Source organism: Capsicum annuum, chromosome 12, assembly GCF_002878395.1.
Source record: "Capsicum annuum cultivar UCD-10X-F1 chromosome 12, UCD10Xv1.1, whole genome shotgun sequence".
NCBI classification, from domain to species: domain Eukaryota; kingdom Viridiplantae; phylum Streptophyta; class Magnoliopsida; order Solanales; family Solanaceae; genus Capsicum; species Capsicum annuum.
The window spans coordinates 174,807,566-174,833,281 of NC_061122.1; the positions used below are offsets into that span (position 1 = coordinate 174,807,566).

Consider the following 25,716-nt stretch of genomic DNA (forward strand, 5'->3'; position numbering starts at 1 on the left):
GAATGGAAAACCGCCTTCAAGACCAATTTGGTCTCTATGAATGGATAGTTATGCCATTCAGCCTAGCAAATGCTCCAAGCACTTTTATGCGGTTACTGAATCATGTGATGAAACCGTTCATTGAAAATTTTGTTGTTGTTTATTTTGATGATGTCTTGGTATATAGCAAGTCCCTAGAGGAGCATGTATTGCATCTACAGCGTGTCTTTGATGTTCTTAGAAAGGAGAAATTGAATGCTAATCTTGAAAAGTGCTCCTTCAGTGTTGTTGAAGTTGTTTTCTTGGGTTTTGTTGTGAGTTCAAGAGGGGTCGAAGTGGATGAATCCAAGATAGGCGCTATTAAAAATTGGCCAACTCCACAATCCATTAGTGAAGTCCGAAGTTTTCATGGATTGGATTGTTTTTATAGGCGGTTTGTCAAAGGGTTTAGCACCATTGCCGCCTCCTTGATTGAGGTTATTAGAAAGGACCAACCGTTCAAGTGGGGTGATGAACAAGCTAAGGCCTTTGAAGTCTTGAAAGGTATGCTCATTTCCGCATCTTTCTTGCAATTACCCACCTTTGATAAAATGTTTGAAGTTGCATGTGATGGTAGTAAGGTAGGAATAGGGGCCGTTTTGATGCAAGATCTCGAACCCATTGCCTACTTTAGTGAAAAGCACAAGAGCGCGACTCTAAATTATTCCACTTATGATCTAGAGTTATACGCTTTGATTAGAGCTTTGGGTAATTGGCAACACTACTTGTGGCCCAAAGAATTCGTGATCCAAACGGACCATGAATCCTTGAAGCACCTTCGGGCCCAAGACAAGCTCAACAAACGGCATGCTAAGTGGATTGAATTCCTAGAAACCGTTCCTTATGTTATTCAATACAAAAAGAGTAAGGAAAATGTGGTTGCCGACACATTGTTGGGAAACTTGTTCTTGTTTCAACCTTGTCTTCTAAATTGATCGAATTTGAGAGCCTAAAATCATTGTACCTTGAGGACCCTCACTTTGCTCCTATTTTTAGGGAATGCCAAAATTGGGTAGGGAGAAGTGGCTCACAGATGGGGTTCAAATCCTTATTCCAAGTTTGACAGCTCTTTGTTCAAAGGAAGACGGTTGTGTATGCCTTCTAGTTCTTGGAGAGAGTTGTTTGTAAGAGAAGCACACGATGGTGGTCTAATGGGACACTTTGGGGTTGATAAGACCCTCAGAATCTTGGAGGAATAATTCTATTAGCCTAAGATGCACAAAGGTGTTGCTAAAATTTGTGGCCAATGTATGGATTGTAGGAGTGCTAAGTCTCAGCTCCTCCCTCAAGGGTTGTATACCTCGCATCCCACTCCTTTACGTCCTTGGCTTGATATATCTATGGATTTTGTGTTAGGATTGCCAAGGACTAGAAGAGCTAGGGATAGTATTTTTGTTATGGTTGACCGGTTTTCTAAGATGGAACATTTCATTCCATGCTCTAAAAGTGAAGATGCATCTAGTGTGGCCTATTTATTTGTTGAAAATATTGTCAAATTGCATGGTGTTCCGAGGACCATTGTGAGTGATAGGGACTCTAAGTTCCTTAGTCACTTTTGGAGGTCAATGCGGGGTAGGCTTGGTACGAAGTTGTTATTTTCCACCTCTTGCAACCCACAAACGGTGGCCAAACGAAAGTAGTGAATAGAACCTTGGTTCCATGATACGTTCAATGGTTAAAGGTAAAATGAGATCTTGGGAGGATCACCTACCCTTGGTTGAATTTGCTTACAATCGTGTTATACATTCAAGTACGGGTATGACACCCTTTGAGTGTGTATACGGCCTCAACCCTCTTACCCCTTTGGATTTAACACCTTTGGCAAGTGACCTTATGATAAACTTAGATGGAAACAAGAGGGCTGAAGCCATGAAGAAATTGTACGAGAAAGTGAGGCTATGGATTGAGAGGAAGAATCAAGAGATTTCTAAGAGAGCCAACAAAGGGAGAAGAAGGCTTGTTCTTAAACCGCGAGATTGGGTTTGGATGCACCTTAGAAAAGACTGTTTTCCATCCAAAGGAAAACTAAGCTGAGGCCGAGGGGCAATGGTCCTTTTCAAGTGCTTGAAAGAATCAATGACAATGCATACAAAATTGACCTTTCTCCAGAGTATCAAGTGCACAACACCTTCAACGTATGTGATCTTTCTCTCATTGCCACGGTTGAGGATGAACAACCACCGAATTTGAGGTCAAATTCCCTTCAAGATGGAGAGGATGATACGGGTACACCAAACTCAAGACCATTCATGTCACGACCCGAGCCGAGTCCCTGGCCGCGTTGGGCATCCCGAACCACGAAGGCCCGAGAGACCCCTGTCTCTGCCTAACCCACTAGTGATATTGTCCACTTTGGGCCCAGGCCCACACGGCTTTAAAATGCGTCACTAGGGAGAAAGGCTTTCTTACTTATATACCCAGCATCCCTCCTGTGTTTTGCCGATGTGGGACTCCTTCCTAAGTTGGGGTGTTACATACACCCCCCTATGGACTCAGCGTCCTCGCTGAGGTTTGCCCCACCGAATGGGATTTGCCTAGACTCAGGACTGAGGTTTGCCCACTCAGTTTGAACTCTCATCTACATCGACAGAGCTGACACAGGAGCGGCTCTGATACCATTCTGTCACGACCCGAGCCGAGGCCCTGGCTGCGACGGGCATCCTGAACCACACAGGCCCGAGATACCCCTGCCACTCCCCAACCCACTAGTGATATTGTCCGCTCTAGGCCTAGGCCCGCACGGCTTTAAAACGCGTCACTAGAGAGTAAGGTTTTCTCACTTATATACCCAGCATCCCTCTTGTGTTTTGCGGATATGGGACTCCTTCCTAAGTTGGGGTGTTACAATTCACATGTAGTCAAGCTCGGGAGTTACAAAACCTCCAAGGCATGTTCATGAATATGGCCGTGTGTGAGTGTGTTATAAATCCATCTAAGGGATTACATATTTTGAAGTGTGAAAAGGGATTTTGAAGTGTAATAAACTTACACTCCAAAGAACAAGGACAAGATGGTCATTGGCCACTTATTTTGTGATGTAATATAATTAGAACATATTAGGGTTATTTTTGGTCTTTAGTTCATTACTATCATTAATTCAAGACTTGTAATATTTTGAGACTTCACTCTCTCTGTTCTTGTGAGCCCCGAAACTACAACTAGTGTAGTTAACTTGTGTTTTTTTTAGCTGGAAACTTGAGTCTCGAGGAGCTTGAGTTCCTCTTGGTCTAAGTAAGAGGTTGGTGTAGATATCTATTGATCTTAGGGTTCTCTCTTTTGATACATGTTAAGGTTCTTAGATGTTTAGATCTTTCTATTTTGTTATAATCTTGTTGTTGTGCATCTTGTTCTAGTGAAGTCGTGTATGCATTGTGGTTTCTATATTGTTGTTGAATCTTGTTTCCTTGTATTGTTGGATGATTTTTGTATCAGATGAACCTCTCGAAGACTGGCCATTTCCCTGACCAGGGTGATCACTAGCACTAAACTGACCTCCGTCAGTAATCTGAAGAGCTACCTGAACAGGTCGAGTAGGCTGACTCTGAGACTAATAGGATGGACGCAGAAGATATCTACCATGAAAACGGCTACCTCTAAATCGGGAACTACTACGGTTCCCACTGAAATTGTCCTGATGTCTAGGCATCTTATTGCTCCCCCCACGGGCCTCATGATGCATCTCCTCCATCACCTGAGCGTGATCAGAAATCTCAGCAAAAAACCTACCCGCAACAACTAAACTCTGAGTATACATGTAAAGGGGAAGTCTCAATCCTCAAACAAAGTAACAAACTCTCTCATACTCGGGCTCCATTTGTTTTTTTTATGATTCAGACGTCTGAATCTGAATGCACATCTGAATGATTAAGATGTTATCTCTAGATCTGAAAATTGAATGATTAAGACTGTTTGTTTTTCAATATCTGAATGTGTAAAAAAAATATTTGTATACATAATAAAATAAAAAATACAATTCAAATAAAAAATTAATTATATATTAAAAAAGCATGTAATTTAATACAACAAAATTATTAGTATTTGATTGAGAAAAAACATTTATGTTAGTTAGTGATAGTGGAAATGGTTTATAATGGTGGTTGCGTTGACAATGGTTGATGTTAGTGATTAATAATGTTGGTGGTGATAATTGTGATGGTTGGTATTGTAGTGACTGTTATGATGGTGGCGATTGATGGTGGTTGTTGTTGTTGTAATGTGACGTTGCTTGATGTTAGTAGTTTAAGATATTGATTGTGTTGGCTGAAACATGAATGCATGAAGATTGACGATGTCTTGGTGCTAGTTGGAGATGTTATTTGTTGTGATGGTGGAGATAGATGTTAGTAGAGATAAATTATAGCGATGGTACTGGTTAAAGTGTTGGTAGAGGTGGCGTTACTAGTGACAATGGTGGTGGCGGCCAAAGAATGTGTAGAGGTTGTGATGTATTAGTGGTGGTGCTAGTTGTGATAGATGAGTTGGTTGTTAGTAGGGATTGGCCGGTAGTGGTTGCTGATTATGGTGCTATTGACGACAGTGGTGGCGGTGAACATAATTAGAATAAAAGAGGTAGTAGGTGTGGTAGCGGTTGACAATTGTGGTTGGTATCGGTATTTGTTGTCGATGGTGGTTGTGATGGTGGAGGTGATTGGTGGTGGTGGGTGGTGGTTGACAATGGTGACAGTGGCAGAGGTGGTTAGTGGTGGTGACTGTTGATTATGAATAGAGTGGTGAATATTATCCAACACTAGAATATTCCTTCAGACCTATTAAGACTTGGTTCTAGATCTGAATGATTAAGACCTATTCAGACCTATTGAGAGTTAAAACCTTAATAAAAAACAAATGCACTTAATGGTCTGAAGTCTGAACCATTCAGATTCAGACCTTCATTAAACGCAAACAAATGAGGCCTCAATACCCAGAATAGAAGTAGCATGCCTAGCCAACTCGTGAAAAAGAGCCTCATACTTCACAATAGTCATGGAGCCCTGCTCCAATCTAGAGAATTGATCTCTCAAACAATCTCTAAGGCTACAAAAGGCTTGTACTTCTCCAAGAACATCTCGGAGAACTGAGCCCATGTCAAAAGAGAAGATTTAGCTGCTCTAGAATCCATATAACCTCTCCACCAATGTTGAGAAGCCAAATCCAACTAAAAGATGGTGTAATCCACACAAGTCTCAACTAAGCCCAAATTATGGAGCCTATCGTCACAACAATCAGAAACTCATATGCATTCTTGGCCGGAGCACCAAAAAACCTAGGCGTCTTAAGATTCTCTCCAATATGTTCTGCTTCTCGGCAGATATAGCCGGCTGGGCAACCACTAGCTAAGCAACTATAATTGAACAATCGTCGGCACAGGAGGAACCTCAACTCTAGGAGTCGAAGCTATAGGTTGCACCCCCGCCTCCGTACCACTTTGATCTGTAGACTATGCACCATCAAACGGCGCACCACCAACTATCCCCAAAAGCTGAACTAAAGCATCCCTGAGCACTGAAGAAAATTTAAACCCCGATGGAGCCTAGGCTAGTCCCTGGACCACCTCTGGTTGAGGCGGAAGAATCTCCGGCTTAGGAGTGAGAATAGGGTCTGGTGGAGGCCCTCTCTCTTGCCCCTAGCTGGGGGCACATCTCTAGGCTGTCCACGACCTCTAGGTCATCCACGAATAGGAGTAGGATTACTAGGATCAGCCTCGGGACCTTCGTCACGTGTAGTGGTAACACTTGTCCTAGCCATCCGCGAAAGAGTGAAATCAAAGGGATGTTCTATAAACCAACTTAGACTTTTAGCACGAAATGAGTAAAAGAAGTGAAGAACTCCTAAGAATGTCCCATAGCCCCTTGAAGATAGGAAACGGACGTCATCGTTCCGATTCGTAGGACTTTACTAAACATTTGCTCTTCTACCAACAATATGGGTTTAGCCTAAGCTCTGATACCAATTTGTCACAACTCAATTTTATGAGTCATGATGGCACCTGTTCTATCCCAGTAGTAGGTAAGCCAAACCTTACACTGGACTTAAACACAATGGGTTAAGTGGTGGAAAATGCCCAACATAGGCGAAAGTCAACAACACAACTTATAGATAAGCATAGCATTTGAAATTGATAAAGATAGTCAACATGGATACCATCCCACGACCTGGTAGAGCTAGTAGAAGAGCATCTAGTAATAATAATACAACCCAAGTATGTAGAATAGTCAATGATATCTGCCTCGAAACAAAACACTGAACATAGAAAAATAGAAGGAAATAGGTGACTCCGGCTCCAAGAGCTCACCTTTTCTCAGGATATCAACACAGCACGAACGACGATCAACGACGACAACTAGTACTCAAATATGCACCAAAAGGTACAAAAGTGTAATATGAGTACCAAAACCACGAGTACTCAGTAGGCATCATCGGCCGACTAAGCAAAATCATGATATAAATATGATAAAATGCAAGATAACATAACTAAGTCAAAGGTATAGACAAACCTGAAGTAACTCCAACATCGCTGTGCATAAATAAGTAAATAAACCAGAATAATAACATAACGTAGCATAAAACATCAATACAAACAATCATAACTACAAAATTGGCTCCCATACACCAATTAGTGCGAAAAATAAATAACTCATCGCAAGCCCCCAAAGTGTAGAAGGTACAAAGAAGATAGAGTAACCCACCACCGTCATTTATCAACACTTATCAACTAACCATCATGTAACTACTAATCCTCATGCATCAATAAATCATCCCTTATCAACTAAACATCACTTATTAACTTATCTTCATATAATGTCTAATCATCACTTATCAACTAGTCACTATTTACCAACCAACCAACATTTGTCAACTAGCCAATATTTATCAACTAATCATTATATCACTAGAGTCTATTCATATGATACTACACTATAACTATTTCCTCATTTTCAACTTAGCTAGATTATCAATCTCACACCCTAATGTCCTCATATCATAATAAGTATATCATTATAGTATAATACGTATAGTCGGACTCAAATCGGTATGGATATTCAACAATATCCTCATAAATATCATCATAATCATCTTTCGGTCTTTCCGGACATGTATATATCATCATAATTATCCTCCGGCCTTGACGGGCATCTATATATCATCATACTCCTCATACGACCTTTTCGGGCATCTATATATCATCATAATCATCCTCCGGCCTTGACAGGTATATATCATCATAATCATCTTCTGGCCTTGCCGGGCATATGTCTCATAATCATTCTCCGGCCTTGCTGGGCATATGTATCATCAATATCATATCAATATGAAAAATAGCATAATCAATAGAGTACTTAATAACATAACCATGAACATAATATATTAACATGATCAATAATCATAATTGAAATTGTGAGTGCTAGCATAACCAATAGCATGGCTTTCAATATAGTAAATAAGCACGATCTTTGACATAATTAATAGTATAATCGCTAATATAATCAATAAGCATGCTCTTTAGTATAATCCATAACGTAAAAAAAGGGCAGCTCGATGCACTAAAGCTACCACTATGCGCGGTGTCCAGGGAAGGGTCCCACCACAAGGGTGTATCGTACATAGACTCACCTTGCATTTCTGGCAGAGGCTGTTCCCAAGGCTTGAACCCGTGACCTCCTGGTCACATAGCAGCAACTTATCAGTTACTCCAAGGCTCTCCTTCTGCATAATCCATAACGTATTTGCCAATATAGTCATTTAACATGACCTCTAACATAATCATTATATATTATCAAGCATAGGCAATAACTTATCAATAGCTTAATTAATAGATTATCATTATCATAATAGATAGCTTTTCATTAGCTTGGTCAGTATCTAATTCATGGCATAATCTATAGTTTATTCATAGCAATAATTAATGGCTTAATCACCAGTGTAGTCAATAAGCATGGCCTCTAGCATGAACAAAAGCGTAAATACTAATTTATCGATGAGTATGATCGCCAAAGTAGTTAATAGCTCATTCGTTGACTCAATCAATAGCATCATTTATGGCTTCGCCAATATGATAATCAAGGGCTTATTCAATATTATATTCGGTAGCCCAAACAATAGCCAAATCAATAGCATATTCAATAGCTCATCAATAACATAAGCTTAATCAATAACTCATTTATGGCATTGTCGTTAAGCATTACTTCCAATGTCATTATCATAATCAACAAGTACCAAAGCGTCTAAATATCTCCAAAATAACCATCTTCCTAGATGTACACAAGCGTATCAAAGGGTCTTCAATAACTATCACAAGTCTTGGCCTAAGGTGGGTCGAAGAGCCCACTTCTAAATCTCAAAAATTATTTACCAAGCAATGTCTACCCCGGACTAGGCTAAGGTATGTAAATCCACTATTAGGTGTCGAACAAGACACAACTAGCCCTAGGATAGCAATTCCTCCTAATGTAGAGCAACTAAGCTAATTCCACCTAAGTTATTAGCAATTCGGATAAGTTTCATCCTAAACCCAAGTGACTATGATATTCTGCTCATTAGAAGAGTAACTAAAGTTTTTCCGACCTAAGCATAAGCCTACGAGGTCAACTTCACCTAATGTATGATCAACTAGGCTATTATGCCCAAAATTATATTCAAAATAGCCTAAATGATCCAACTAATTTCAAGTATTGCAATTTATCACACCAACACCTAAAACCCATCCTTAATCTCATACAATATCATAAACATACTATGAATTGGCTCAATCTAACAAGGGGTAAAACCTAGTCTACCTGGATGCCGAAGAAAGCTCAAAAGATCCGCTAAATCACCACTTTTCCCTTCCAAGAAACTTCCACAGGATGTTAAGCTATTAAAATCACATTCTACTTATCAATACGAGAATAATGATACCTTTATTGCACTATTGTGCTTTGGGTCCAAAAATCACATCAAAATCCCATTTGGGTCCTGTTTATGGAAAATTACGTTTCCAAAACCAACCCCACATTCTCACATGTTTAAGGAATCATTACCCTAAAAAATGGGTGAAAATTTTGAGCTAATTTGGAGCTAAAATCAAGCCCTCAAGGTTTTGGAATTTTTGAACAAGAAATGGAAATTTCTATCATGAAAAGGGTGAAATCTTACTACATATTGAAAGATAATCGCTTAAACAAGTGTTAGACAAGCTCTCAAATCACCCACAAGCTCCAATTTTAAGCTATCTCTCTAATTAGGGTTTTAGCTCTCTTGGAATAGATGAAAAATGGGCAAAATCGCTCAAAAAGGGTCTATTTATACCCATATTAGTTCCTCGGGTCTCGCTATTGCGATTCGATGTTCGTGATCGCGGTATAAGGCATCAGACGCAAGAGTGGCTATCACGACATTCACCCCTGGCAATCGCGGATTGGTGGTATGCACAAATGAGACTCAAAGTGTCACGATCGCGGTACTTACTACCATGCTCACGCGATTGCGATGCACCAGAAACATCAGATACAACTAAAACTTGGAAATTTTTCAAGTCTCCGCCAAGCCCTCGGGATTCCTCCGGAATCCCATTTACACAAACGAACTATGTAACCACACCAAATTCGACGTTTCAGACTCAATGCCGCACTCAAAATTTCCATCCGATGTCGTTTAGACGAAATGTGGGTCCCACACCCAATTTCCAATTTCTTAACTTTTCGACCAATATGTCGAAATGAGCCCCGGGTGCCTTGGGACTCGAACCAAGAGTCCTTCTAGCCTAAAATCGATATTCCAGAGCTACTAGAACAGTTATAATTTGCATTTGAGGTCGTTTAACTAAAGTTTTCTCCCAGTGGCCATTTGTAACTATCGAAGACTTCAAAACAGGGAATTGACTCTAAAAATCAAATGAATTGCCCGGTAACAAAATTGTCAGTTCCAACAAGTTAAAAATGACCTGAAGGGCCATTACAATAAATAAATCAATTATCTGGTAAAACAAAAATTGGAAGGCATGGAAGTGCAACAAAAAATGTTTGATTCCCAAGCCGCACTTTATTGTCTCCTATGATGCCCATTATGTTTGATGTTTATCAATCTGCCTGTTAATCCTCTTCATTTAACAGTTTTGAAATGTTCACCATAATAACTTTAGTGAATGTTAAGTCTCATGCAGTTACATTATCTAGCTATATCAATTTGTATTCTTTGAAGGGGAGCCTTGGAGCAACTGGTTAAGTTGCTGCTATGTGACCAGGAGGTCACGGGTTCAAGCCTCGGAAATAACCTTTGGTATAAATACAAGGTAAGGCCGCATACAATAAACCCGTGTGGTAGGACCCTTCCCCGGACCCTGAGCATAGCAGGAGCTTTAGTGCACCGGGCTGCCCTTTTTTTAATTTGCATTCTTTAATGATTTCTGGTAAGATGAGGTGAATAGCCATTACATAGTTGTCATGTTTTTTTTTCTGTTTATCCTGCACTGCTTATCATGGTCGTATCCCGTCAATCCATTTGACAGCAGTTCTCCTCTATCTTCTATATCCTTCCTTCACTTACGGCTACACTGGTCCTCGTTGCTACAGTTTTGGTTTGGCAAGTGATCTTTACTTGCTTTATAAGTGTCAATCTGTCTCTATTTGGCTCTTTGAACTATTTATGCTTTTGGATGGGATATCAGAGTGAGTTCCACTTAACGAGCAGAAAAGATTAGTTGCACTATTATGTGCTATGCTTGATGCAAATAGTTATACAATCTTCTTTTCAAGGATGTTGCCAAACATTGAAGTGGAATTGATGTTTTAGTAAAGACATTATCCAACAAATAATCCTTAAATCTTGGACAAGTATTGTGTTGCTTGGAACACTCATTCGTTCTTTTTTTCCAATTATAGAGAAGGGCTTGGGGAAGCATATGATAAAGACATAGCTTTTGCAAGTTCTCTTGAAACCTTTGGAGGAGGGCACAGTGATCCTATTGCTGTTTCATTTGGAGGTTCTGTTTTCCCTCTATCTTTTCAGACAGCTTGTCATATAATTGATGTGTTCTTCTGAAGACATTCATGTGATGTCACCATTAAACATGAGCATCATGAGAAAGTTTAATCTTATACTTATAGAGCTTGTAGTTGTGGAGACATCATTATGAGCATCATCTAGAGGACACTTACAAGTTACGACCCATAAAAGCAGCATTTCGCATGAGAAGTATTTGTTAGGACTTAAGACTACTTATCCACAAAAAACTTTACAGGGATTTTCAAATTCAAGTCATGAATTTCTATTACCGCTAATCTATCTTGATCAAGTTCTGGTGTCTCTGTTATTGGCTAAAGTTAAAAGGTGAGTGGAATAGATTTTCATCTTCTGCTGCCCTTATCAAGCTCAATTAACTTTGTTTACATAGTATTCATTGCCCTAGTATAACTGTACTATTCTACCTAACAAAGAATCTAGTGTCAAATTCCTCAGCCAATTTATATTGATTCACTTGATTTGCATTCTTAGGTCCTGATATGGTAAAATTTGCTATTGCTCTGAGAGAAATTGGAACATACAAAGAAGTTCTTCGATCACAGGTAGCGGTTGCCTCCCTATATTATCTGTAGTTTAGCTATTATGCTATTTATCGAAATTTAGTGGTGGTTTAGAGTCTTCTGATCTGCATGATCATGTTCGATTCCCAAATGTCAATGCATAAATTTTTGTATGCTGCATTAACTAAAAGTGTTTTAGCTTTCTTATGTCAGTCCGACTTTAGACGTGTATTTATCTGTTCTAGAATTTTGAGGGCTAGCTTACATTTTTTTGTGACACGGACTAAGATACTATTGTGTGACTTCTGAAATATTATCGTCTGCGTGGGATCTTCTACTGACATAGTCTGTTTTTTTCCTTAGGTAGAGCAAATATTAAATGATCGATTATTACATATGGCTAGCATTGATCATCAAGTAAAGGTATCACTCGTAACTTCTGGTTTAGATCTTCTATCTACAGCTAGTAGGGCATTGATAAGAAAACTGAATCCATTGGAGCCTTCTTTACTTTTTTTTTATAACTGTGGTGTCCGGGCCAGCTTGCGTGTACCTCGACTAGTTCCACGGAATACCTATCACCCTCCCCACCTGCAACAGGTACCAGATAACTCTGTCCACCTTAGAACCGAAGCTAGACAGATGGGAAGAAATCACCTAGTGTTTTGTCTCTGCTGGAAATTGAACCTGAAACCTCATGTTGCTCAACCCATGCCCACATCATTGACCACTAGGCCACACCCTTGGGTGCGGAACCTTCTTTACTTTCTTTAGAGATCTTCTGTTAAGGGCCTGCTTGTTTTGGATCATTTTACCTGATTTAATCAGAAAATACATACAATTTTAAAAATAGAATTCTAATGAAAACTTGTTATCCAGAATAGAGCGTGCAAAAAGTCCCATTATTAAAAAAAAAAAGTTAACCTTTATTTTTCTTAAATTTGAAGCCCGTTATTCCATTCTCAATAACTAGCTGTTTCTCTAGAACATTTTAGCTTATTGGGTTACTTAAAGAGTTTCATCAGACCACTTTTGAATTTTGTTTCTCTGATTAGTTTTAAATGAATAACAAGCAACTAGTCCCAACTGACAAATCATTTCCACTTTTTAGAGCCATTGCATACTTTTTTTTTGATGAATAGATTTCCTTATTTACTGAATGGTGCATAGTGGTCTAAGAGTAATTTAGAACAGTGTATCTGGAATGGAAATTAGTTATCAGTGTGTTGAATCGAATCCATTTGACCCACCTATAACATTCAACCGGTTAGTTTTTTTATATATTTCTTAATCTATACTTAACCATTCCAATCTGATCATGAATTTTCTCCATATCATCCACATAACCCCAAATTTTCCCTGTCATCCATATACATCTCCTTTTGCATTTCTCACACTCTGACCTTGCACAACACATATATACATTCATCTTTCACTTGATGTTGCATGAATTTCCCATACTTTCAGGAAGCTCGGAAGCGTTTTGACAAAGCTGATGTAGCTTATGACCAGGTGGAAATAACATCCCTTTGTCACATTGTATATTTGTCTTGTGATTAACTTGCATGTTTTTGTGATAATAACTCATTCAATTTGGGGAATGCAAAATCTTATAACAGAGTGACTTCCAAATGAAACTAAATGTGATTGTTGCCGAATTTGATACATGTTCTTTCCCTTTGAAATGTCGGACTTAACCAGCTCACCGGAATACCATTGCTAAAAGGATAGCGGGTGCAGAGTAATAGAGTTGGTTTTGCTGTTTGTTGGAAAACATTTCCTTTTGTACATTGACATCTTTTCCTCATTGTCTAACATTGACAGATTTTGATCTAGTAAAATTATCTTTTCATAATGGCGATTTTCAAGAAAATGGATTTTTGGATATTTCCTTTCTGCAATATTTCAGGATCCTAATATCCTTGGTTACACGATCCAGCACAAAGAGGAGGACTTTTCCCCTTCTTGCTCTCATGTCTAAACATTTGGAAATATCTTAACATTTGTTTGTGTTATAGCCTACTGAAAAATGAAATCATCCTGCACTGTATAAGTTGTAATAATTGCCTTTGTTCAGGTCCGTGAGAAGTTCCTATCATTGAAGAAAAGTACTAGAATGGATATAGCTGTAGCCATTGGAGAGGTACCCGCATATTGGTTCTTAAAATTGAAGATCAGTTTTCTTACTTATGTTGTTGATTGATCAGGTAATTTCATGGTTAAAAAATCTTTGTCAAATTCTAATTTGGTGGAGAGCTCTTACAGGAACTTTATTCTGCAAGGTCGACGTTTGAGCTTACCCGCTTTAATCTGGTAAACTAATTATTCAATTCCAGCCCCCCGCCCCACAAAGCCAAACACATATATACGCATATCTATGTATGTATGTACGTATGTTATTTGGGAGTCGGTAACTAAATAGTGATTTAGTGACAAATAGCAAAATCTAATATTTGCAATACATCAACATAAGATCAGGTTGGAGCTCTTTCTTCTATTGAGGCCAAGAAGAAGTATGACTTTTTGGAATCTGTTAGCTTGACAATGGATGCTCATCTTCAGTATTTCAAACGGGTCACGTTCTGTTTTCTTTTGAGTGTCAAACAGGTCTTGAAATGGTTAAATATAAGAGTTATTCATATTATGGAGTGCATCATGTCTGAATCCGAGATGCTACATCATGTACAGGGGTATGAACTGTTGCATCAGATGGAGCCTTATATCAATCAGGTCATTATTCCATTTCTATTACTTTTTTTTTTCCAAATAAACTGTGCATTTTATTCATCTTCAGCCAAAAAGTTACACGAAGTTTTGAGGGAGTTACATCAGTGAATTACTACCTCCCTAGTTAGAAGAGAAGGATAGACAGTTATCATATCCAGATGAGATAAATGCACAGAATGACTTGGGTAAATGCCCAAACAGAGTCCCAAGATCCCAAAAACCTACTAAAGTCCTACTAAATACAAAATTTGTACAAGGTCAAAGAATTCATCACGGGGGATCCCATGTTAGGTCTTTCTTCTTTCTTCTGCTGATTCTGAGGCTAGCCATGTCCCATCTATCCATTGTCATCAAGCCTTTAACCTCTGTTGGCACTTCGTTAAAATCTTCATACACTCAGTTGGGAGGATGCGAAAAGCTCAAAGAAGCCAGTAGATCGGCTACTTTGTTTTCTTCTCTAAAGCAATGTTTTAATGTGTAACCGGTAATATCCATATGGATCTTTAACTCTTCCACCTCCTTTTGAATTCTCCATGGGGCTGCGTCAAACTCATTCACACAATCCACCAAAAGTTTAGAGTCACTTTCCGCCACGATCATATCATACCCATTCTCGACGCACCACTCTATACCATAAAGCAATTCCTTCGCCTCTGCCCAATTGCTCGTGCCTTGCCCAAGGTTAAGCGAATATGCCAAAATCAAGTGCCCCCGATGATCCCTAATCACACCTCCTCCTCCACAAAAGTCCTCCTTACAACTACTGTCCGAATTTACCTTCATGATGCTGATGGGAGGTTTCAACCACTTCACCTGAATATGATTATTGTCGGTGATTGATGCTCTCATCAGATTTATGATACCATTCCAGTTCAGCTGGACATTAATTTTCTCAAATTGATTATTTACAATCACGGCTACCGTCTCAGCTATGTGATTTATGGCCTTGCCAACATTGTAAAATTCTCTATCATGTTTAGCCCTGCATCTTGTTATCCATAACTCCCAAATAATAACTGTGGGGATGCATTTCACAACCAGTTCATGCACAGGGTTTTTGCCTTTCCAGGTCCACCAATATTTCAACATGAGTCTTAACGTCACATTAGCTGAGGGCATACCCACTACACCGCAGAATGCTGACCAAACATCTTTAGTAAATTCCCCGGTGCAACTAAAGTGCTCAATATCTTCCTCATGAGGAGTCTTACAACAGCAACATTTTGAGGTCATAACAATTCCCATCTTTGCTAACCTCGAGTCTGTTGAATTCTGTCCCTCAACACTCTCCACAACATAAAACACATTTTGAAGGGCACTTTTTTATGCCAGGTTCTCATATCAAGCCAGTTCCTCTCTCTTTTTTGCCTCTGCAGGTTCCAAGCTGATGATATAGTGAATCTGCCACTTTGTTCAGGTGTCCAAATCGCCTTGTCCTCAACTTCATTAACCAAAACCAAATTCATTGCATATATGTGATCTAAAACGTGGTCTGGGAGGTAGATATCCCATCCATTCCAGTGCCATTGACCATTAAAAAAGTATCATTTAACTTCCTTTCACCAGGTTTTCTATCTTCGGGAAAGAATTGCCACAAAGCACCAAAACCTGTCCAGTTGTCTTGCCATATTGAAATTTCTCCTCTACCAACTTTCCACAAAATGAATTCATCTATGTAAGCCTTCACTTTGCACATGGCATTCCAGGAATGAGAATTACCGGAGTACCATCTTTTGATACTAGTTGTGATATAATATCTGTGTACTCTCCTTTTCCCAATACGGAATTCCACCTTTTTAGATTGGAATGGGCGGTAATCGGTGCACTTTCATTTAACTGTTCTTTTTTTTCAAAAAAATGGGAACTAAATTATTGTGTTCAGTGTCATGAAATCATGAGCGACATCTCTTATAGATCTCTTTAAAAAAAATTTAAATTATATGTTACTTCTATTAAAGATACTCATTGTGAGCTTTGAATTCCATGAAATAAACAGGTATAGTAACATGGAATACATTGCTCAAATGCTTATTGATTTTCATATTAGACCACTAGAAAAACAAACTAAATTACATCATGATGAGGTGAGTGTCTTGTTCTTTTTTCTCCCTTCCTCTGTAGACATTATAAGAAGAGGCACTCTTTGTTTTTAGATCTATATTCTTGTAGAATTTAGACAGCAACATGTGCCAAAAACACACTTTCCTTCCACAACAAGGCTGAGGATTTTCAGAAATTACTGAAGTGAAAAAGCCAAATTGATCAAACTATTTCAGTATTTCCTCCTTTGCATTCCTCTATTTGGTAGTGCATGCAATCTCATGTGATCTCGGAGAATTTTGAGGTTTAATATATTTCCATTTGATTTTGAGTAGGGATGTCATTAGTTTCTCTCACGAAATTATAAAGATATAAAAATTAATTTCTTTGATTCTTGAAGTACTCAACAAGGTCAACACCATACAATGGAATTGCATGTGTTGATCTTTGTTAAATTGATTTTGTAACCACATAACTTCCATGTGTTGGAAAAATACTGTTAGTATCTCAATATATAATATCTCATGTTGATTATATTCCTAACATTGATTTTGGTCAATTGTTGACCCCTTGAATAACCTTAATTAGCTATTACTTTGGTACAATAGTAACCCTTTGGGCTTTATTGTTCATCTATTAACTTTGGCAATTATATATATACTAGACATCAAACCCAATATATGTTGTTTTTTTATCCCAATTTATGTGACATAAATATAATTTAGATAATTAATTATTAAAATAATTTAAATTTTTAATTATTGTGATTTATAATATTTTTTCTTCTATTTCAATTTAAGTGACACTGATATAATTTCGAGAGCTAGCCAAATATTTTATATCTTTTACATTTCTTAAATTGTTAATTATGTGATTTATAATGTTTTTAATTTAATTTTTCAATAAAATATGAATATTCTCTCCGTCTCAGTGGTACAAATAAAATTTCAACAACCAATCATATGTATATATATATATATTAAGTTCTTCATTATTGTGATTTACAATATTTTTTTATCTAATTTTCAAATAATATATGTTACTTCATGTCTTTCTCCATCTCATCCTAATTTATGTGGCATTAATATAATTTCGATAGTCAATCAAATGTTTTATGATGACATATCATTTTGTGTTTATTTTATGAAATATTATTAATTTCCTAATGCTACCATAATAATTAATTAGGGGTGATATAATAAAATCACGATTGAAGGAGCGAAAAAACATGTTTTAAATGACTTATAATAACTAATTAAAAGTGATATAATAAAATTACTATAGAAATATTTGTGGAAAAAACATAAATGAGCCTAATATAAGACATCAAGTTAATTTAAAAGATCAAAAGTTAATTTATTATTTTATGCTTATTTTATACTTTTTATTAAACATTATAAGTTTTTTAATACTTAAATAACCTATAGTAATTAATTAGACGTAATATATTAAAATTATGATTGAAGCAGCTGAAGCAGGTAACACAAGCAAGCATGTCGAAGACGTACCTGCTTATTGCTCTTTATTATATATAGTATATATATATACACACATACAAATTCCTTTCAGAAAAGCTGAAGGCAAACTCCTATATATTTTTACTCCTTTTTTTTTTTATTCTGGTCTCCTTATTTTATTGGTGTGTTGGGTTTTATTTTTTTTAATCTTTGTTAGATTTTGGATCCTAATTTATACTTGAAGAGCTTATTGAATCCTGGGAAATACACCCACACTGGGTGAAATATCGTTAAGGACAGTGTCTGACACGTCTCAAGCTTTAAAGAATTTCATGCAAGCGTTTGTTATGAAGTATTTTCCATAAGATTTTCAACAATCTTAAGGATATCTCTTACACTTCGTTCTTACGAAAAATACTACCTCCCTCTCCCAAAAACAATATTGACAAGACATTTCATGAATTACTTTGGTGGAGATGCTTCGTGGGGTTGGTTTGGAATTGCCAAAGATTACAACTTTATTTCAATTACATTTGCATTCTAGAGGGAAGATGGGTTTGTTGACAAATAGAGTGGAGAAAAATGAGATCAAACTAGGAGACAATGATGCGAAATTTGGAAATTATGCCGTGGAAGATACATACACAACATGGATAATGGATATTGAGGAAGTTATTATTGTGGAGTGTGGCTGGAATAAACGGGTCAATATTAGCAAACAAGATGCCTCATCTTGCCACAATTGATGTTCCATTTTAATTGCATACACCCGTAAGGTATGCGACGTTGCTGTATGCCTATATTTTAATATTATCATGTGCGACAAATTAAGTAAGTATACCCCTCAATGTGGTAGAAGATTCGGAGAAATTATAATCCCCCTAAGTAAAATTATATTTGATTAAGCGGATGATATAAATTATTCTGTAGACATTTCTCAAATGAATTGTGGCAAATGTGTGAGATTGTGAGACTTGGGTACTACTAATTATATTTGTGCTAACAAAGTTAATTTTGTGACTTAAACCCAAGTTGAAGAAGAGGAATTTTTGTAAGTTGGTGATTCTAGAACTACTCAAGTTCTTCAAATGACGAAGTTCTTATTAAACTCAGTTATGAAAATATGGACATTAACTAAGGTGGTATATGCATCTAATAATTGAACCAATTTGATGTTTATGAGATCATTTGGAAAAGCTTGGTAAATATTTTACTTGAGTATTGTAATCATGATATATTTGTAGCTAATAATTTTTCAGTTGGAAATGCTAATGCTTATCACTTGATTGATTCATATAATTTATGACATGTTAGTAATTTATCTTATATGAAGGAAAATGCACGATATTATTTCTAATGCTAATTTTTCAATATGATTATTAATTTTGAAATGTGTGTCCAACGTGTGTTTTGCAAAATATAATATGTATTAGGTAGTTTTTTTAATGAATTTATAAAATAGTGATGGATTCATTGAATCCATAAGCATTCTTTGTTGACTGCCACATGCCATAATTGTTTTAAAATAGCTGCTTTATTCCAGAGGAAGATTAATAGCATTTAGCCCATCTGCAGCTATTGGCTTACAAATAGTGTCCTATAAAACCAATGCCTTCTTACAAAGATTACTTTGAATGATCATTAGGTGTTTTTAATGAATGGGATTGTCATTTGGTATTAGATTTTTATCGGCATATTTTAATTCATATTGTGAAAATTTGTATAGTCAGTAGGGGCATATATTACATTTTAATGTTGAGATATATGCAAATGGTCATGTGATCTCTTCTCTGTTTGAGTTTTGACATAGTTTTAATGCATAAAGTTTTGTCACATATAAAATTGTGCAAACCTTCTAAATTGTGGGAATAATTATTCCCCTATAATAAAATATTTGAAAGTGTAGGATTGTCTTGTAAACAGTTGAAGTTTTTTGGTGTTGTATGTTGTTGTAATGTTGCATATATATAGGTTCATGATAATCAATAGTGATGTGATTGAATGCAACGTTTATAGTTAAAAAAGATAGTTTGAGCCTATTGAAGAATATTTTATATTTTCGTTGGTGATAATATGAATTTTATATTTTATTAGAAGTGTACAAATGTTGCAATGTGAATCTCAAAATTCAGTAGTAATTGTGAGTTATTTGGTAAAGTGCCATAACATAAAAACCAACTAAATAGAGTTAGTTATTTTGAAGTTGGTTGGTGATAGACTAAGTGGTTAAGAGAACTTGTAGCGAGTATTCCAATTGGAATGAAACCAACATTTTTGTGGTTATACATTGTGATTACTAAACTAAATAGCCATAGTGGAAAATAATTTTTGTATTGGCAATTTGAGACATTTGATAAAGCAGGTGCTATGAGATGAAATTATTTATGCAAATAAATTATGTGTCATTAGAGGTGAATTTGAGCAATTTACAGATTAAAAGAAACATCGAGGGAAGTGGAATTTTTTAGTCAATTTGAGAAGATCTACAATGATGGTAACCTAACCTATGTGATTGGAGATCCCATGAAGTAGGTTCATATGAGTAATAACAAGTCATTAGTTGACCAAGTATGCACTATGGTGAATATAGTGCAGGGCTGCAAGGCAAAGTGAGGGTTGAAGTATACTTTCAATTCAAATTATATCCTTTATAGGTGGTGTATTGTCTTGCAGAATACACTTGATAATAGGACCTATATGAGTGTGGAGTGGTGTCGCTCCTATGAAATTGTGACAAATTCCTAGAACACTCATGAATACGAGGACACGCGCATGAATTCTTAGCACAAAACTGTGATAACAACAAAAATTGTGTAAGTATAATGTGATAGAATAAGACCATGAGCTTACGGAAGAATTCTTGATTCATAGAAGTTGCAACACTTCATCAATTGTTCTGTAAGTATAATCTTATTTTATCTAGGTCTTGTTCATAGTCTATGGACACCAGATTCAACGCATTGTACTCATATATAAAAACCCAACACAACTGCTTATTTGTTCTATTCCTAAATATTATTATTTTTGAGACATGTAAGGGATTGTTAGAAAAATAATGTTAGTACCTCAAAATATAATATCTCATATTGATGATATTCCTAACTTTGATTTTGGTCAATTGTTAACTCCTTGAATAGCCTTAATTAGCTATTACTTTGGTATAACAATAATGTTTTTAAATTTGTTGTTCAGCTATTAACTTTCGCAATTACATTGTTCCTTATTGGCATTATATTCAATAACTCTTAATGGCCATATTACAACCATGGACTTAACACTATTCTGAGATCATTTCCTATATATATATTACAAATTCCTTTCATGTGGAGGAAGAAAAGATGAAGGCGAACTCCTATATATTTTTACTCCTTTATCTTTTGATTCTGGTCTTCTTATTTTATTAGTGTGATGCGGTTCCAAGTTTATAAGAGAAGATCTTGTTGAATTTGGGGAATACTGCAGCACTTGGTGAAATATCCTCAAGGACAATGCCTAACATGTTTCAGGCTTTAATTTGAAGAATTTCATACAAGTGTTTGTGACGAAGTATTTCCATAAGATCCCCAACAATTTCCTTAAAGAGTTGGAGAGATCACAATTGTCAGTAGCATAGTTGAGACAAAAATTAGGAAATAAGCATCTTTCTGTCCTCCTTTTGTTAAAAATGGCTAATATCTATGCTTCACCATACTGATATCTTAAGCCTCACTCTAGTTTGCAATCTGTATTTTCAGTGATTTGGGACGGACCTTTGTGCCATTGCTCATTAAGCCATATTAAATAATAATAAAAGAAATATACCAACACAAGATCTTCTAAACCTTGAGATGGAAATTCCTATACGTTCTTTTCTATTTGATTACTTATTCTATTCTAAATCAGTAAGAAAATTTCGGACTTTGGATTCTAATTTATTGCATGTTCATCAGACTTTGATTTTTTGGTTGTGTTCAACTAACCACCAATTCATAGGCTTAAAGGTCGTTTAGTAGGGTGTATAAGAATAGTGTAAAATATAATGTATATTAGTAATTCTTGCATCAGTGATGCTAGAATTAGATATGCCGAGATTATTTATTATGTAGTGTTTGGTTTGGTGTGTTAAAAATAACTTACATTGCATATTTCTAGAAGGAAAATTATTACAAAATACCCTTCACAAATATAATGGAAATTATGTGGAAAGGTTTTGAGAGGGCTATTGTGTCTTTTTTTAACAACATCAATTACAATATTTACCTACGTAAATACTTACCCAATGTCTTTTGTTCATATTTTTACCCATGCTAATGCATGCATTAAAGTCCCTTACATTGCTAATACCATAGTTTTGCATGTATTAGTTATGCATAGCATAATACCAAATAGAGTATATAACTAACATAGGTTGAGAAAGTGTAGCAAACAAGACATTAGTAATACATAAAGGTAATGCGTGTGTTGAAGGGGGTAAACCATACAATGGTAAGTTGGGGAACTTTCTCAGTTATCAGAGTCGTGGGGATGGCTAACTGTATGGATATATACTCCATTGCCAATCCCAATATTGCTAGATATGCATTGGAACAGTTTTGACTTCTTATCAAGAGCTAACGTGATTGTTAAAATTTTCAGTTTTTTCTATGTTTCCATGAAATAAGCTATTTCTTGACTAACCTGAGCTGAATGTTCGGCAGGTGAATCCTTCTTTTTCTGTGAACTTGTTATTCACAGTGGGTTTGGTAGTATACAACATAGAGAAAGTTTACTTCAATGAGATACTCAATTCGTTGTAGGTTTACAGCATCTTTCAAAAACTTAACTCTATTTTAATGGGTTTAGAGATCTGTGGTCATATAGGTCTTGGCCTTCACACAAAGCGCTAGAGAAAGTTCCATACATGAGCAGGCAGTTCTCAATGAAAAAATGCAAGAGTATAGGAGGGAAGTTGATCAAGAAAGCAGGCGGTCACTAAATGGTCTTCACAGTTGTTCAACTGCTGACATCACACAACAATCTTCCAGAAGTTCTCAGAAAGTGATAGAGGCAGTAATGCAGTCTGCTGCAGAAGGAAAGGTACATGCTTTGTGGCTGCATCTGTATTAGCAAATTGTTATTTCTTTCGGGAGCTCTTGTGATTACCATTTCTATAGCTAAGATTTCAATAGTGTAGGTAGAAACTATAAAGCAAGGGTATCTCTCAAAGCGTTCCTTTAATTTAAGAGGTGACTGGAAGAGAAGATTCTTTGTTCTAGATAGCAGAGGAATGCTGTATTATTATCGAACACTAAGGAGCAGATCCTCTGTAAGTTATCAGATAAATGTTCTTTTTGGCAAGTTCTGGCCACTATGCTAGCTCAAATGTGGATGGTGCAGTTTCAGGGATCTGCCAATCCGCTCTCTTCACATAGAAATTCTTCTTCAGAACTGGGGGCAACGCACCGAAGTAGTTGGCTTTCTTCACATTATCATGGAGGTGTGCACGATGAAAAACCTGTTGCACGACGCACGCTTAACCTACTGACATCAACAATAAAAGCGGATGCAGAGCAATCGGATCTGAGATTTTGCTTCAGAATAATTTCACCAACAAAGAGTTATACTTAGCAGGTGAACTAAGCAAGAGCTGTATTGAGAGAATTTGTTATCAACATAATATGTCGTTATCAGTTCTCAGTAAAGTTTTATCTTTTGGCCATTTAGGCAGAGAGCACAGCAGAACAAATGGACTGGATAGAAAAAATAACAGGAGTTATTACCTCATTGCTAAGTTCCCAGACACCTGAAAAGGTAAAATATTAACATTGATATTGTTACTCCAGTTCTGATATTTGTTGCTTCCTAATCATACTGGTTCATGTTGTCAGCATTTCTCAGTAAGTCCCACTACCAAAAGTATGTCTGTAGGAAAACCCACCAGTCATGATCAAAGGACAATTGAAGAGTCCACATCTGGGAGGGGCTACATTGCTAGGAGTTCCATACACCAATCCAAAAGTGCATCACAGCTCCCCAGCATGAACGTAGAGAAACCAGCTGATGCACTGAAGAGGATACCTGGGAATGATAAATGTGCCGATTGTGGAGCTCCTGATCCAGACTGGGCTTCTTTGAATCTTGGTATTCTTATATGCATTGAATGTTCTGGCATTCACCGTAACCTTGGTGTACATGCATCAAAGGCAAGTCAAGTTTTCTTTCCTTTATAACCAAGCTTCTTACTTTTGTAATAATCCGGCTTTTAAGTTTTCTCTACTTTATCTTTTGTTAGGGGCAGGAAGCTTTACTAAATTTCTCCCTAGTGAAATGCCCAGCCTTCATGTTAAACGCCACATGTTTTCGATATTCATTATCAGATTATGTGTTTGTGTAGTGTTTCTATTCTATAATTGTTGATTGATTGATTGATTTGCGATTTCCTAGCTTATTTATAGGAGTAGATTGATATTATAACGAAAAGTAAATTGATCATGTGATATTTCCTTTCCTCCTAGTCAAAAGATATTGTCCGTCCTTGTTTAATCGTAGGACTTTTAAGTACTCATGATGTAAATTCATCAAGAATTAAAAAGATGCATTTTCTTCTTCTAAGAATCTTCATGGAATCAGAGCCATTGCTGCTTTTGAAGTGCGTTATCTCCCTCTGCAACACTAGGGTTCTGTTCATATCAAAGAGGTCGAGTTTTTTCTCTCCCTAGTGGCTGGCCGCGACACATACCCTTTCAGTCAGTTTTCTAAAAAATAACTCTACCACAAGCTTCCTGTATCTCCAGCAACTAATAAACCCAGTCAGTAGTTCTATCAAAGACCTCGTCATGTGCCCCCATGTGTCACCAGAAGTTCCAGCTCCAGCAACGTGTCAATCTCATGTGCCGGCGAGTGGACCATTTTTCAATGACTTTTTTGGTTTTTTTTTTCACTTCCTTGGGTTCGCCATCCAATCGATCATACCCATACCAACTTCGTCTTTTTTTCGGGCACTGGAAGTGATATTTCAGTGTGACAGTCATTGTTTCTCAAGATCTACATTTTTCTGGCATTTTTTTACCAAAAGGTGCAGAACAGGTCGAAACAGGTCCGGTTAGGGTTGGAACAGGTTGGTGACACCCAATGAAGAAGACATCTACTTTTTGTGCCTTTTTGGATTTCACTGGAGAAAAGAAAGCACATGATGCGGTTGACCCTAACTAGAGTTAATAGGATTATGATAATTCCCTTGTTATGACATGACTTCTGAATACTATGCACCCCCAAAATCTCTAAGCAATATTTACTGCTTGATCCTGCTGAAAAGTTCTGGAATTCAACTAAGCGCACTTACTCCCGCAAGGTAAATGTTGTCCAAATCTTTGAGATTTGAAATAAATTCCATGACACTAAGCAAGATGAGTCGACTTCACTGATTATTATTTCGAGCTAAGCGGGTTATGGCAGGAGATTGACTACTATCAGGATCTCCAAGCGAAGTGTACTGATGATGCAATTCTCTTTCGTTAAGTGGTTGAAAAGGAAAGGGTCTCTGATTTTCTAGTTGGTAACACTGGATTAGACACTTGACAAGCTCCTCTAAATGCTTTCGAAACTACTCTCCTAGTCCCAAAGGAGACTATGTCGGAATAGCCAATAGCTACCTATCCTCCATCTCAAGAACAAGTTCAATCGTCTATATCCTATCACCCATTCTTCATGTATCTGAGTTTCTTGGTAACCTCGTATCTATTAGCTCCATTACCAAAGCACTAAACTGCAAGGTCGAGTTCTTCCTTGATCATTGTGTTTTGCTGGACCTTCGAACCAGGAGAAAGGGTATATTTTTTTATCCTCTTCATGGTGGAACTCATCGTGCAAAGCTCTGATGTCACTCTAGAGCTTTATTTTGTGATAATCGCCTGTTTATACTTTTTTTTGGTTCCTTTTTGGCTTCTTTCACCTAAAACACAAAACACATGAAATCAAGCATAATAGTAAACTACAAGAATCAAGTAAGGGGTCGTTTG

General features: G+C 36.9%; 1 pseudogene; it reads left to right on the forward strand.

Annotated features, from left to right (window-relative positions):
• Positions 1-25,716, forward strand: part of LOC107851873 — a 77,114-nt pseudogene that overhangs the window by 18,554 nt on the left and 32,844 nt on the right.